Source organism: Lepus europaeus, chromosome 16, assembly GCF_033115175.1.
Source record: "Lepus europaeus isolate LE1 chromosome 16, mLepTim1.pri, whole genome shotgun sequence".
NCBI classification, from domain to species: Eukaryota; Metazoa; Chordata; class Mammalia; order Lagomorpha; family Leporidae; genus Lepus; species Lepus europaeus.
Window position 1 is genome coordinate 47732899 of NC_084842.1, and position 14452 is coordinate 47747350.

General features: G+C 47.5%; 1 pseudogene; it reads right to left on the reverse strand.

The window, feature by feature from the left end:
- Positions 1–3520: 3520 nt before the first annotated feature.
- Positions 3521–13490, reverse strand: LOC133775076 (oxysterol-binding protein-related protein 9-like; annotated as a pseudogene).
- Between the last annotated feature and the right edge of the window lie 962 nt (positions 13491–14452).

Consider the following 14452-nt stretch of genomic DNA (forward strand, 5'->3'; position numbering starts at 1 on the left):
GCTGGTCAACAAAACTTCAACTAAGTATAGAAACTTGGTGAATTTGAGACTGTGCAATTCAAAGTGGAATGTTAATAAGGTTCAAAATGCAAGCACTAGAATATAGAAGTATAAAGCAAGGACTAGGAATCTTCCAGAACCTTATTTTCTGTAAAAGCCCCGAGATTGAGAGAATATCAAGTAACTTGCCTAAAATCCCACACCTAGTTAGTGGAGGAAGAGCTAAGCTTTGGGAACAAGTCTGCCTGGTTTCAGAGGGCATATTCTTTCCACTGTACCATGTCGGAGAGCAAGTGGAGTCCTGGAGCGTCCTGGTCCATTTTGGACGTCATGACAAAATACCATACTCTGGGTGACTCAAAAACAATACTGACTTATTTCCTACAGTCTGGAGGCTGGAAGTCTCAGTTTCCAGTGCCAGTAGACTGGGTGTCTTATTATAGCTACTTCCTGCTGCATAGATGGTGCCTTCTGGTTGTGTCCTCATGCAGTGGAAGGGGTGAACAAGCTGCCTGGGGTCACTCTTATTAGGACACTAATCCCATTCTGAGAGCCTAATCAGCTCCCAGAGCTCCAGCTCCTAATACCATCACTTTGGCATTAGATATGTTTTCTAAAAGTTCATTTATTTCTTTGAAAAGGAGAGTGGGAACCAGAGTGAAAGAAAAATGTGTGTGTGTGTGTGTGTGAGAGAGAGAGAGAGAGAGAGAGACAGATTCCAACTACCAATTTACTCCCCAGATGCTCAGAATAGCCAGGGTTAGGCCAGGCCAAAGCCAGAAGCCAGGAGCTCCATCAAGGTCTCCCACATGGGTGGCAGGGACCCAGGTACGTGAGCCATCACCTGTTGCCTCTCTGGGTGTGCATTAGCTAGAGGCTGGATTGGAATCAGAGGCGGGACTCAAACCCAGGTTCTCTAATATGAGATGTGGGCATCCCAAGATCCCAAGTGGTGGCTCAACGCACTGTACCACAACACCTGCCCTAGGGGTTAGGATTTTAACACATGGATTTTTGGAAGTACGCTAACATTCAGACCATAGCATGGATGAAAGACCCAAGACAGTGAGTAATGATTATCGTACAGGGGCATGAAAAGATTCCTTTCTGGCAGCAGGAGAGGTGGCCCCATTACCTAGAAGCTATTTTGAAAGAAGGTAATAAACCCGCTCTTCTGTTCATGCGATGTGTCCAGGCTTCTGTTTGCTTCTCTGGAGGATGAGCTGTGCTGGGGATAGGACCAGGAGCAGTGATGTCCCTCTCAGCTCTAACAGTCTGTAGACTTTGCAGCATTTATTTCCTGATCTTTTAAACCGGACAGGGCAAGCCAAGGCCCTCAAGTAAATTCCCAGTTGCAGGTAATAGTGTCAGTAGTGTGACATCTTATTTGTCATGCCAGGCAGGAGGAGAGAGAAGAGAGAGAGAATTCAGACACAGGGGTGGGGGCTGTGAGTCTCACTCCAGGTCTGACCCTGAGGAGAATTGTCCCTGTCTCTTCTCTGGTGTCCTGTCCACATCTCATGGAGAAGAATGAGATCATGTCTGAAAAGTGAACTGAACTTCTCAGAGCAAGAAGCTAAATTATTCCAAGGCCTACAAGAGCCATTATCTGTCTCCAATTTCTAATCCTGACTCAAGGACCAGATTGAGTTTATCTTTCAAAAGAACTGGTTAGCTCTTGAATCAAAGAGCTGAATCCTCTTATTTTCCACTTCTGAGTTTTCAAATGGTGACAAGAGCCCCTAATGCCATGGCAACAGGAGCTGTGGAAAACCTAACCCTGAAAGACAGGGTGGGAAAAGGACTCCAGGGAGCAGGCAGCTTCTGAGGGACGAGAGAGCCATCCTCCTGAAAGTCCTTTCCCTTTCCTGTCCTCGCACCTGAAGGGTTTTACGGAGCAGAACCAGGGCTCTGGTGTCATGCACTGCTCCTTCTGAATTAGGGCTCCAGACTTCCTGGCTGTGTGATTCTTGGCAAGCTCCTGTAATAACCTCTCTGAGCCTCCATTGCAGGTTGTCGTGCACATGAATCAGACGGTGAATATCTGAAAAAGTTTGGCACATATTAGATGCTCAACAAACAGAAGTCACTGTGACTTGTTTTCAGCCTTGCTCCATGTTTGTCATAGGCAGCCTCTGATAACCATGCCGATGTATTTGTAAGAGTGACTGAGAACAGATTCCCAGATGTCGCACTTACTTAGATCTGGGAAGATCCAGGGGAAATCTGTCTGAGAGTTTCCTCACTGTGTAGCTCTTCTGTGTTCAAGATGTAATATAGTGGAGGGAAGAAAAAACTTGCAGGTGGAGAGCCAGGAACCAGAAAACCTGGATTCCTGCAGAGAGACCCCGAGCCATTTGTTTCTTCCCATTGGCTTTGGGTTTTTGCTCCCTCCTATGGTTTTAAAAAGGTTGAAAGTTCTTCTGAAAAAGCAGGTATTAGAGTTTGGACAAGGTCATCCTCGTTTGAAAATGTCTTTCTACCCAGCTTCCTGCCAGTGCCTCCTCCCAGAGTCATCCAAATCCTGATTATCTGCCGGGCCAAGTGCAGGCAGGGCCTGAATGCTGAGCAGTCAGGGCTCTGGGAAGGTGAGAGGAAAAGGCCTGTGCGGCGGGGGGAGGGAAAGCCAAGACTGCGGACCCCGATACAGCCTCCAGCTTCCAGCATTCTGCCGGGGGTCGCACCATGGGCCACCTAGCCCCAAAGTCTCTGTGCATCAGAGAGGGAGGGAGGGAGAGGCCCAGGAGCTCAGCATACTCAGTGGAGGAGGCTGTTGCCTCTCATGGGGTCCCAAAGTCTGCAGCTGTGAAATGCAAGCGTTGAACTTTCCACTCTGAAACGCTTTATGAGCCCAAGGGGGAGGTTGCTGCCAGGGTTGCCGAGTGCCAGGGGCAGGAGCTGCCAGGAGCTCTGTGGTGGGGACCTGCTCAGGGGGATGCTCGTGGCTGCATTGAAGTTCCCTTTGCTCTTCTTGCAAGAACTTGGTGAGAAAGGTGCTGGCTGCAGAGGGGACTGAAAGTGGGTGATGGTGGGTGGGCTGGAACCCCTGGCTCTTCCGTGTGCAGGATTATCATATGTTTTCAACATTGCCACCCATGGTGTGTCAGGTCCTTGTCCCCATCAGCGCACCCTAGGATCCATGTCTTTGTGAAGTACATCCTCTGGTGCAGGCAGACAGACAAGAAAAGAAGTGGGGGAAGTCCTGGTGTCTCCTGGAAGTGTCAGGAGGCGACAGGGACGGGGAGAGACAGGCAAGGTGGTGACAGTGGGGCTGCTGGAGTGCAGGGGAGGGGGCTGCCATTAACATAGGGGCGTTTGATCAAAGATGGTCAAAGGGAGAACAGAGTCCGTGTTTAGGATAGAAATACGCATTAATATTTGCCTAATGCTCTTAATGATGCTATTCATTAGTGCCTCTTGTTTGTCAGTAATTAATAAATGAGCAATCGCCTGTCCTTTAATTTCTCCTTTCATAAAGGCTTTATGCACATTTTGTGCCTCCCGGCTTCCTCTTCTCGCCTTATTTGTGCCCGGCCCCGCCAGCCTCCTCCCGCACCTCGCTCGGCCCCTGCTCCCCTGACGGCCTGTCAGTTTCAGTCGACTGCGGGCCAGCGGCGTGGAACCGCCAGGCAGAGCGGACACGTGGGGAAAACCGCGGCCGCGGTGGGTCGGAGCGCTCGGCGGGTGCATCCCGCGTCGCCCATCCCGGCCTCTGCTGCAGCCGTGAGCCGCCCTTGCGGCGTGGTGGTGCCGGAGGTTCACATTCCCCACCATTAACCTCGAGCATCTGCCCAGCCGCAAGCCTCTGCTCCCTCCAGCGAGGAGGGAGAGTGATGAGAGCCATAACCACGGTGCTAGCCCAGCGTCCTGGTGAGGGTGGAAGAGCCACGACAATATTAGGCATGTTATTCTGGATGCAGGACGGGGAGTTCTAGGCGTGATTCGGGCCGGATATTCAAGGAAGGACACATGGGCCCCTGGGCCTCCAGGAATTTGTTCCCGAATTGGTGGTGGTGGTGGGGGGGAGGGTGGGAGGGACAGGAGCGTGTGCCACTCACGTCGGCAGGACACCATCACCCTGCACTCTGCTGCCTGGGCATTAGTCACGGCCCCTTCCCTGTAACTGACTGGGATGGTCTAACGATCCTCGTAACCACTGGGCTGAAGAGACACGGTTGGAGGACATGTGTCCACGTTGGATGAGGCTTAGGATTACATGTAGAACTTGGTGGTCTCAGATGCCTGATGGCACCTAGGATGTGGGGGTGTGTGGCTGGGATGCGGGGTATGTGTTTTATACTCATTTCTATTGCTTTATTTGTATTTTTATTGGTTTCTTGGGGGCCCTAATTATCTTATGGGTAATATCTTTTTATTGGTGTGCTGCTGGTTTTTCTAGTTTGTGGTTTGTCTTACTTTGTGTATAGTATTTTTTTACAACTTTATTGGGGTACAATAAGACACACATACTGGAAGTGTTTAGTTCTATGAGTTTTGGACTATGTATACACCTGAGAAATCATCATCCCAATTAGAATAGCATCATTTTCATCTTCTCCCAAGGGTGTTTGAGCCTCTGGGTGATCCCTCCCTTTCTCTATTTTTATCTTCAGATCGCCCTTCTGCCACCCTGAGTTAGTTTCCATTTTCTAGAATTTTATTTACTTATTTATTATTATTTTTTATTTGAGAGGCAGAGAGAGATAGAGATGTTGACCTCTGTCCACTGGTTCACTCCCAAATGGCTGCAGTGACTAGGGGTGCATCAGGCTGAAGCCAGGACCCTGGAGCTTCTCCTGGGTCTCCCACATGGGTGCAGAGGGACAAGCACTTGGGCCATCTTCTGCTGCTTTCCCAGGCGTGTTAGCAGGGAACTGGATCACAAGTGGAACCAGTTCTCGAATCAGTGCCCATATGGAATGCCAGCATTGCAGGTGGATTTTAACCTGCTATGTCATAATGCCAGCCAATAGAATTTTATATAAACGAAATTATGCAGTGTGTACCCTTTTCCTTATCTGACTTCTTCCATTCAGCACGATGATTTTGAGTTTCATCCATGTGGTTGCCTGTGTCAACAGTGTGTCCTTTGTTGCTGACTAGAATTTCAGTGTATGGACACTCCACAATTTGTTCACTTGTTAAAGGGCATTGGATTTGTTTACAGTTTGTGACTAATAAGTAATGAGCTGCTGTGAATCTTTGTGTTTATGTTTTTGGATGTCAAGTAGGATTTTCAAAGAGATGGAAGGATATTTCAGACAGAGGTAGTCCATGGCCAGACAAGGTGAAGACCTGGGTATGGATACGGAATAGCGTTGTATTCTAGGAGGGTAGAGGATAGGGCATTCACTTAGAGGGCAAGAGGACAGAGAGAAGGTTGAAGCTGGATCGCAGGAGGCTCCGGAGTTTATGCTAGGACTTTGTTTTCCTCAATACACAAAGGGGAGTCATGAACAATTTTCTTCTTAAGGCAGAAAATAAGAATTCCAGTGCTGTTCAGGTTACCATCTTCCCCATCCGTATTTACTGCAGGACCAGTTTGCTCTCCTGTGGTTGCTCTGTGAGACCTGTACTTAAGCTTGAAGCTAGGAGTCAGCCTGTGGCAGGTCCTAAGGTCTTGGGACAAGGCAGCTCCTCTCTGGCTCACATTCTCCCCACCCACTTTGTGTAATATCAAAAGCATATCTTATCATCGAGTGCCCCTTGCCTAGGGACATTTCTATATAATGGAATGCCTATATTCAGTATAATTTGGAAAATGTCAAAATGAATTTCTGGTAAGAAAATTCTAGTTTCCCATTAACTTTCACTGAAAATTGGAGATATGTTACTGCAGAAAAATAGGACCTTATAAAAGTCATTGTATGATAATCTGAAAGGACTCAGGGAGGGAGTGGTTCCTGGGACCTGAATGGAGAGTTATGTAGAGTCAGGCTCCCTTGGTTAAGGCGCACAGCAAGCTAGAGATAATCAGTAAAACAAATGCCACTGGCCAAACCCAGCTAGAAACCAGGGACCATAGGGACCCTGGATGTGAATCAGACCGGTGGAAAGCAGGGTAGTGAAGGGCGAGAAGACATCTGGGAGGTGAAGATTGCCACCATCCCCATCCTGATCCATTCTTCCTCCCTCACCCTGCTTTGTGCTTCAGGGTCACCCTTGCCCTCTGGCTTCTGCTTAGCGCTCACCAGTGGAAGGCACAACCAGGAGGAGGGGCAGTGAGTTTATTCCCTGCTCCCTCCTTGCTGCAGCCTGTATGGAGAGAACAAAGGCCACAGCACCTATTAAGGAGCAGCCCCCTCCCCCACTCAGCTCCTTTCTCCAAGTCCTGGCAGCCAATACAGGAGTGGTCATGTGCTCACTATATTGCTAGCCCTGGGGCACCCCACCATCCCTTGTCAGTTTCTTTTAGGCCTGCTGCTGCCTTTATCAATAGTCTCTTATCATCTCTCTTACCAGGCTTCCTGTAAAGATTTACTTATGTAGTAGAGAAAGAGCAACAGAAAGAAAGGGAGAGAAAGAAAAATCTTCTAACTGCTCAACCAGGAGACTGAATCTCCCCTGTCTGGGTCTCCCACATGGGTGTCAGGGGTCCCTCGTACTTGGACCGTCTTCCTCTGCTTTCCCAGGCACATTAGCAGGGAGCTGGATCAGAAGCAGTGTTCCAAGAGGATAAGCAGTGGTGGCTTAATCCACTGTGCCACAATACTGGCCCCAGTCCGCTGTGTTTTGTAGATTTGACCCTTCCTACAGGTTAGGGGCAGCCAGGCCATATTTTAGAGTCAGATTGTTATGGTTTCTCCCTGCTGTGTATCAGCTGAAAGGAACATAAGTTGCATTATGGCTACTTTGATTTTAGCATAAGAAAAGTGGGTCAGTGGTTTTGGCTTGTTCTAATTTATCTTTTGACAGGTGGCTCTATCTCTAATTCCCGGTTCACTTTTCTTAATTAGGCTGATGAAATGTTCTTTGTTGTAGAATTTTTGTTCTTTTCAGAGTCCATCAGCTTACTCCTCACCCCTGACCCTGACCCAGCCAAGGTCTTCCCATAATTCCCCTTGGTATAGGTGTTTTCCGAGGCCTCTGGTAGAGTTGCACAACAAATAAAACTCTTCTTGTGATCCTTGGATTTCTTTAGCTGATGAGAGGGTTAGCAAAGGGCAGATGTCCCTTCAGTATTAGAGAATTTGTAGTTCTTATGAGGTCCAGCACCTAAAGACACAAAAATACTGATAATGCAATTGGTAAAGAAAGTTGACCATGAAAATGGAGTATAAAGGCCAGCATTGTGGCACAGTGGGTTAAGCCATTGCCTGCAACACCAGCATCCCATGTGAGTGCCAGTTTGAGTCCTGGATGCTCCATTGCAGATCCAGCTTCCTGCTAATGCATGTGGGAAAACAGAGGAAGATGGTCCAAGTGCTTGGGCCCCTGTACCCATGTGGAAGACCTGGATGGAGTTCCTGGTTCCTGGCTTCAGCCTGGCCTGGTCCTGGTGATTGAGGCCATTAGCAGATGGAAGATCTCTTTCCACTTCTCTTTCTGTCTAACTCAGCTTTTTAATAAAATAATCTTAAGAAAATTAAGCAAGAAAATGGAGTATAAAACAGGGATAAGTTTATTTACTCAAAAATATTTATTAACAAAAAATATTTATTAATAACATACTATATTTCAGGCATTGTTGTAGGTATCAAGGAATTGGATTGACCCTGTGAACCATTTAGTCTTTTTTTTTTTTTTATTTGACAGGTAGAGTTAGAAAGAGAAAGAGTCAGAAAGAGAGAGACAGAGACAAAGGTCTTCCTTCCGTTGGTTCACCCCCCAAATGGCCACCACAGCCAGCATGCTGCTCCGATACAAAGCCAGGAGCCAGGTGCTTCCTGCTGGTCTCCCACATGGGTGCAGGGCCCAAGGGCTTGGGCCATCCTCCACTGCCATTTCGGGCCACAGCAGAGAGCTGGACTGGAAGAGGAGCAACCAGGACTAGAACCCGGCGCCCATACCACTTAGTCTCTTGATGTTACTGTTGTTGGTATTAATAGGTATTAATTAGGTATTATTGACTTCTTTTTTTATATATGAAAAAATCTCAAGTATATTTGTGTGTGTATTTATATAGAATTCAAGATTACCTGAACTGGGAAGCGATTTGTATATCTTAGTAGCAATACTAGAGTGCAGAGCTTCACACCTGGTTTTATAAATGCTTTTCAGAGCATGGGGTTTAGAAAACAGGCAGGCATCTTGTTTTCAGAACCTGAAGTTTTTCTCAAGACTGAAGTCAAAATTGTAATGCCACAGAGGAAGAAAGGGGGGCTTTTCTTGCTGAAATTGCTCATCTGTGTTGGCAAGTGCAGTATCCTTGAGATAAGAGCCACAGCGACATGCAGGGAGTGATGAGGTTCTCCCATAGAAGGACTGTTGCCTGATAACACTCACTGCTTGAGTCAGCAGGGGTAAGCTCTGGATTTCCTGACCCAATGCTTGCGGCACCAAGATGTTTCAATAATGGTTCATCATAAACCCAATGTGCTCCATCTTCATGAAATAACTTTGTCTCCCATTGAATTTCCTTCTCCTTCCTGGCTTGGGCTTCCACTCTTTTTCTTCAAATCTGTGCTTTGCTTCTGTGGCTGTGTCAATGTCTGATTTTTTTTTTAATGAAAAGTGACATCTTTCCAAAGACAGCAAGACTCATATTCATTATGATCTTCTGACTTCCTCACTTTCTTCTTGATTATAGGCAACGTCTTTGTATCTACAAAAATTGTATTCCCCACCCCCTTCCCTTGTGTGTTTTGCATGCATTACACCATTCCACTCCCCTTCAATGGAGCAAAAAGTCTTGTCATTTGGAGAAAAAAATCTCAGCAGTAATTCTCTATTCCTTGTTCCTATAGAAAGGTTTAGTGTGGAAGACGATATTTGTGCTTTAGCCCATTTTGGAACAATTGATATTGCATTCTCCTAATTAATTCCACCCTAGATACCGTGAGGATAGACCTTCCATAGCAATTGGGAAATGTGAGAATGTAATGTTCATCATAGACTAGACATGAGACACAGCTCTGCCCTATGTTGGCTACGCCAATTGACATCCTAAGGAGTTGATTCAGTCCAGGTATGAGCACTGAACTGTATCTTCTTGTTCAAACACTCAGCATAGAAACTGAAATGGGTGGATGATGAGAAAACTGTTCAGCCATGAACGTTACACTGTTTTTGGAAACCTAGGGAACTGGGCCTCCCAAAACTACTCTGCATTCTCTTCAGGATCATTTGGTAGCGTCCCGGGGCATTGAAAGATCTCGGCCAGGACGAGGTTGTATGGCTTTTTGGCAACCGATCCTTTCCTTCCTGCACGAGAGGCTGAGAGGTACCATTTCACAACCTGAGCCATGGGCTCCCTGGGATCCTTCTGGTCACCAGTGCTCACACACAGGTTCGGAGAAGAGGTTTTCTTTCAAGACTAGTGTTGGAAGTTGGAAGGACTACCTTAGTTAGATCCATTCCAAGCCTGACCGGTGACATAATACTCTGTGCTCCTCCACTGACCCTGCCTCTCCCTCATCATCTCTGTTTCCATGTGACTCTAAAAGGTCAGCATCACTTGTCCCGTTGGACATGAAGGAATTAAGTGATTCTGTGGTATCTGGATGTTTCAGACACAAGCTGCCTTGTGTCAAGATGGAGGCAGAGCCAGAAGAATCTATGAAGAGCTTTGGGGATGAGCCAGTTTCATCAGCATCATAAAATTCATCTTCAGTGCTAGAATAACAGAAGTTTGGGACTGTATTTAGAGACAAATTGACATGGCTTGGAGAAGTTTGACAGCTACTGGGTGCTGAATGCCCATTGCCTGTACTATTTGGTGCTGGAGTCTGACGATGTCCCAAAGTAGCTAATGCAGATCCAACTGGTGGGGGAGATGGATGCTGCTCTGACTTACACACCTGAGCAGATTATGGAGGTAAGACAGTCTGGGAAGGCATTGTGCTGATCATGGCTCCAAGGGACTAGGCTGGTACATTGTATCTACAGGATTAACAGTACTTTTAGCAATCTGCAGCAACACAGTGAGGCGTTTAATTGATTCCACCATGTTATTTGTTGTCTCTTTGAGAGTTTCAGTTTTCTTTGCAGCTTTGAAGCTTGTCATCAATAAGCTTTAATTGTTCTATCAAGATTTGCAGGTAAACATCAGTCTGTAAGCTTTTTTATCAATGTCTTGGACACTAGGAACAAACCCTGAATCCAAGCCTATAGAGGGTAGCAAGGAGGAGGTCAGGAGAGCACGACATTCGCACCCATGGCCTTGCCCCAAGCAGGCAGCAGGGAACCCAGGGACTCAGGGGTAGGGGCTGGCCCCTCAACCAGACCCTTGGGGTCTACTTGCCCCACAAGCAGCCAGCGAGATAGCCATTTGCGAAGGCCTCACCCTCAGTGCTTCTTTGGCAGGAAGCTGGGTCTGCTCTTGAGCACCCCTTGCCATGCCCCTGTGATCGGATGCCCCAGCTGTGCTGGGAACAATCCAGTCAGAGGTTCAGTCCATCCCACGGGACTCCCTTTAACTTACTTTCCTTTTAAGATTTATTTATTTGAAAGATGGAATTAGAGAGAGAGAGAGAGAGAGAGAAAGGCAGAGGCAGCGAGAGTGATCATCCATCTGCTGGTTCACTCCCCAAATGGCTGCATTGGCTAGAGCTAGGCTAGTCTGAAACCAGGAGCCAGGAGCTTCTTCTATGTGGGTGCAGGAGCCCAAGCACTTGGGCCATCTGCTGCTGCTTTCCCAGACTATCTGCAGGGAGATGGATCAGGAGTGTAGCAGCCAGGACTCAAACTGATGCCCATATGGGATGCCAGCACTTCAGGTGGTAGCTCAATAATGTACTAGTAGGCCGGCGCCGTGGCTTAACAGGCTAATCCTCTGCCTTGTGGTGCCGGCACACCGGGTTCTAGTCCCGGTTGGGGCGCCGGATTCTATCCCGGTTGCCCCTCTTCCAGGCCAGCTCTCTGCTATGGCCCGGGAAGGCAGTGGAGGATGGCTCAAGTGCTTGGGCCCTGCACCCGCATGGGAGACCGGGAGAAGCGCCTGGCTCCTGGCTTCGGATCAGCACGATGCGCTGGCCTCAGCGGCCATTGGAGGGTGAACCAACGGCAAAAGGAAGACCTTTCTCTCTGTCTCTCACTATCCACTCTGCCTGTCAAAAAAAAAAAAAATGTACTAGTATACCTGCCAGATAACCAAATGATTAATTAAATTAGAGACTATTTAGCACATACAATGAAGACTGATTTGGTTTGGTGAGGTTAATACTGAGGAATGTTGGTCTATTGGTGGAGTTAGAACTCTATGTATCAGAGAACTTCAAACAGTTCATGGAAAAAATGGAAATAAAAGTGATTTACTTTGGTGAAAAAAGTTGTTGAAGTCCATGCACAGTTTTCTCCAAATATGTATTTTTCACAAACTTCTTAAAGATACCTTGGTGTTTGGTTTAAGAGTTCAGGATTTGCAGTTAGAGAAGTTGGTCTTGGAAATCCATCTATGTGATTGTGGGTAAGTGAGGTAACCATTCCATGTCTTAGTTCTATTATTTGTCAGATGGGAATTCCTGGTTGTTCCCTAAATGGTAATTGTTTCTATGCACAGTCCTATGACCTTTCCTGTCTCTCCTGGAACTACAGTTATTTTTGTACATCTTGCATCTCCTGAATTAGACTGCAAGTCCCTGTATGGCAGGTTGGTGTCTCTCAAGGTAACTAACAAGGGTGATTGACAGGTGCTTACTGAGAAATATAGCCTCGTTACCAACATTTATCGAATGCTCACTGTGCATTAGGTGGCGCCATTCTGGCAGTCAACATAGGAACAAATAAGGCCTAAGTACCTGCTAAGAAAGCATGTCCCTGGGCCCCATCTCCAGCACAGGGACTTAGAATCTCTGGGTCTTACGCACAATTAGGTGGAGAACTCTCTGTACAGAGAGGCAGAGGTGGGTGGGGGGAGAGATACCTTCTATCTACAGGTTCGCTCCCCAAATGGCTGCATGGCTAGAGCTGGGCCGATCCAAAGCAGGAGCTTCTTCCAGGTCTCCCATGCGAGTGCAGGGCCCCAACGACTTGGGCCATCTTTTGCTGCTTTCCCAGGCCATCAGTAGAGATGCTGGATAGGAAGTTGAGCAGCAGGGACTTGAACCAGTGCCAAAATGGGATGCTGGCACTGCAGGCGATGGGTTTACCTGCTTCACTACAGCGCAGGCCCCTTGCATAGTTTCTTTAAATCTAGGAAAGGATGAGGAACAGTTCTCTTGGCCTGTAGCAACTGGGTTTTCCCGTTTGCTTCGGGAGGGACAATCCAGACCTGGCAAGGTGGTTATGAAAGCTGAACCTGTATTTCGCAGTATTTGCAAAGGAAAAGGCCTCTGGCATTTGGGGTTAACAGTGGCCTGGCTCTTGTCCCTGTCACTTTTGTGAATCAGGAAATCCACAGAGCCCCTAAGAAGCATCATGTGATCATTCTAAGTGCTCCTGGGAATCTTCCATGGTGTGTGATTGGAAGCCTTTTTTGACTTTGGGGATAAATCTAGAGTGAATCAGTGAGGTTAGTGTTGCAGGGAAACCAGAGTTAGATTAAAACGCAGTCTCAACAGGAGTTTAGTCAAGATGGTGGCTGCCTGAAGTGGATACTGTGGCGCCCCACTGGGTCCCCTTTCCTGTGCGGAGGCAGCCAACCCACAGCTAGCAGGGATTTTGCTGTGAATGGCCTGGAGCTGCTGGTGTTTGCTCTGGGCAGCAGGGAGCTGCTTCATCAAGGCTCCATCCCTCTCATCCCTCTTGGGGTGGCATGCCAAAGACTGATGCAGGAGTACAAAGGCACAATTTTGGAACAGCTCTGAAGGGGCATCCCAGTCCTAGAGCTCCTGTAGGATTGGCTCAGGTCTCCTTTCTGTCTGCATCCTGAGTCAGCGCCCATCTTCCTGTTTTCTTAGTGACCTCATGATATGAAACCAGACAATGGAATTAAGCATTATTAAGTTTCCAGGAAAGTAGAATTCCCCTAAGGAATAAGGGTGTCGCCATGAAACACAGCAACTAAGAGCTACAGAGCCCCTCCTTAAACATCCTGCACAAGGTGGCTTCATCCTGAATTCAAGGGACAGACAAGAAAGTCTGAGACATACCCAAATGCATATATATCCACAGTTAAATATCGAAGTAGCATCCCAGAGAGTAAGTGTTCATCTTTCTCAGATTTTTTTCTACTCTCCCCAATTTGCTCAGTCTCACCTACCCTCTGGTTCTTGGCTGTCTGGTCCATGAAGGGCCCCGGCTGCTTCTTCTGCCACCTCGCCTCCTAACATTGCCATCTGTTTCAGCTTCTCCTCAGTGAGAGTCAGACACTGGCCAGGCCTGCTGGACAGTCTGCTATGGTGGTAGCCACAGCAGCTCCAGTGCATGTCGGTGACCTGACCACATGCCATGGGGCACAGGACTTGGTCTCCCCAGTGGCTGCCTGGAGGAGCTGGACAACATAACCTGAAAGCATCGGGAGTACTAGCATCCTGGGTAGGGGGGTGGGAAGCTTTGACCAACAATAGACAGGAGACAGGAAGGAGTCAACAAACCAGCGACTCAGTTTGCCTCTCCTTCATGAGCTACCCAAGGTACAATGGCTCCATGTGGTCTGTCTTAGTCTGTTCAAGCTGCAATAACAAAATAAAATAGACAGAATGGTTCACAAATGACCAAAGTTTATTTCTCATGGTTCTGAAGCCTGGAACATTCAAGGTCAAGGCTTTAGCAAAGTCAGTATCCGGTGAGGGCCCTCTTCCTGGCTTCTCCCTGCATCCTGATGTGGCAGAAGAGCTGAATGTGCTCTCAGGGACTTCCTTTGCAGAGGCACTAACCACATGCATGAGGGCTCCACCCTCATGACTAAAGGCCTCACCTCCCAACACCATCATTTTAAAGGTTACCACCCCAACACATGCATTTTAGGGGGACACAGACATTTGCACCATAGTGAAGTACATCTGGAGACTTCTGCGTGACCAAGCAGCTGGTTGTATTTTGGGGGAAGCTACCGCCAGCTCAGTGTTAGACCATCATGTATTTCTCTTTCTGGCCTTCCCTGCCTCACTTCCTCTTCCTTCCTCACTGTTGTGGCCCTGAGGTTGTGTCACTGCATGTAAGATTTTCTTTAGGCTGTTTCTGAGGAACCTGGGGGTAAGACAGTATCCGAGAGCCTTTGTGTACACTTAAGTGATATTTAATGGTTGAGTACGGTGTTAGCATCCAAATATGTAAGAAATGCTGATATACATGTAGTTCTGTTGCTGTGTGGATGTATGTGTGTTAACATCTGAACAAATGTGGCAAACGTACAAATTGATGATTAGGGCTGTATGGTTGATACATGTTGAAGTGGGTGTATTACTTCTCT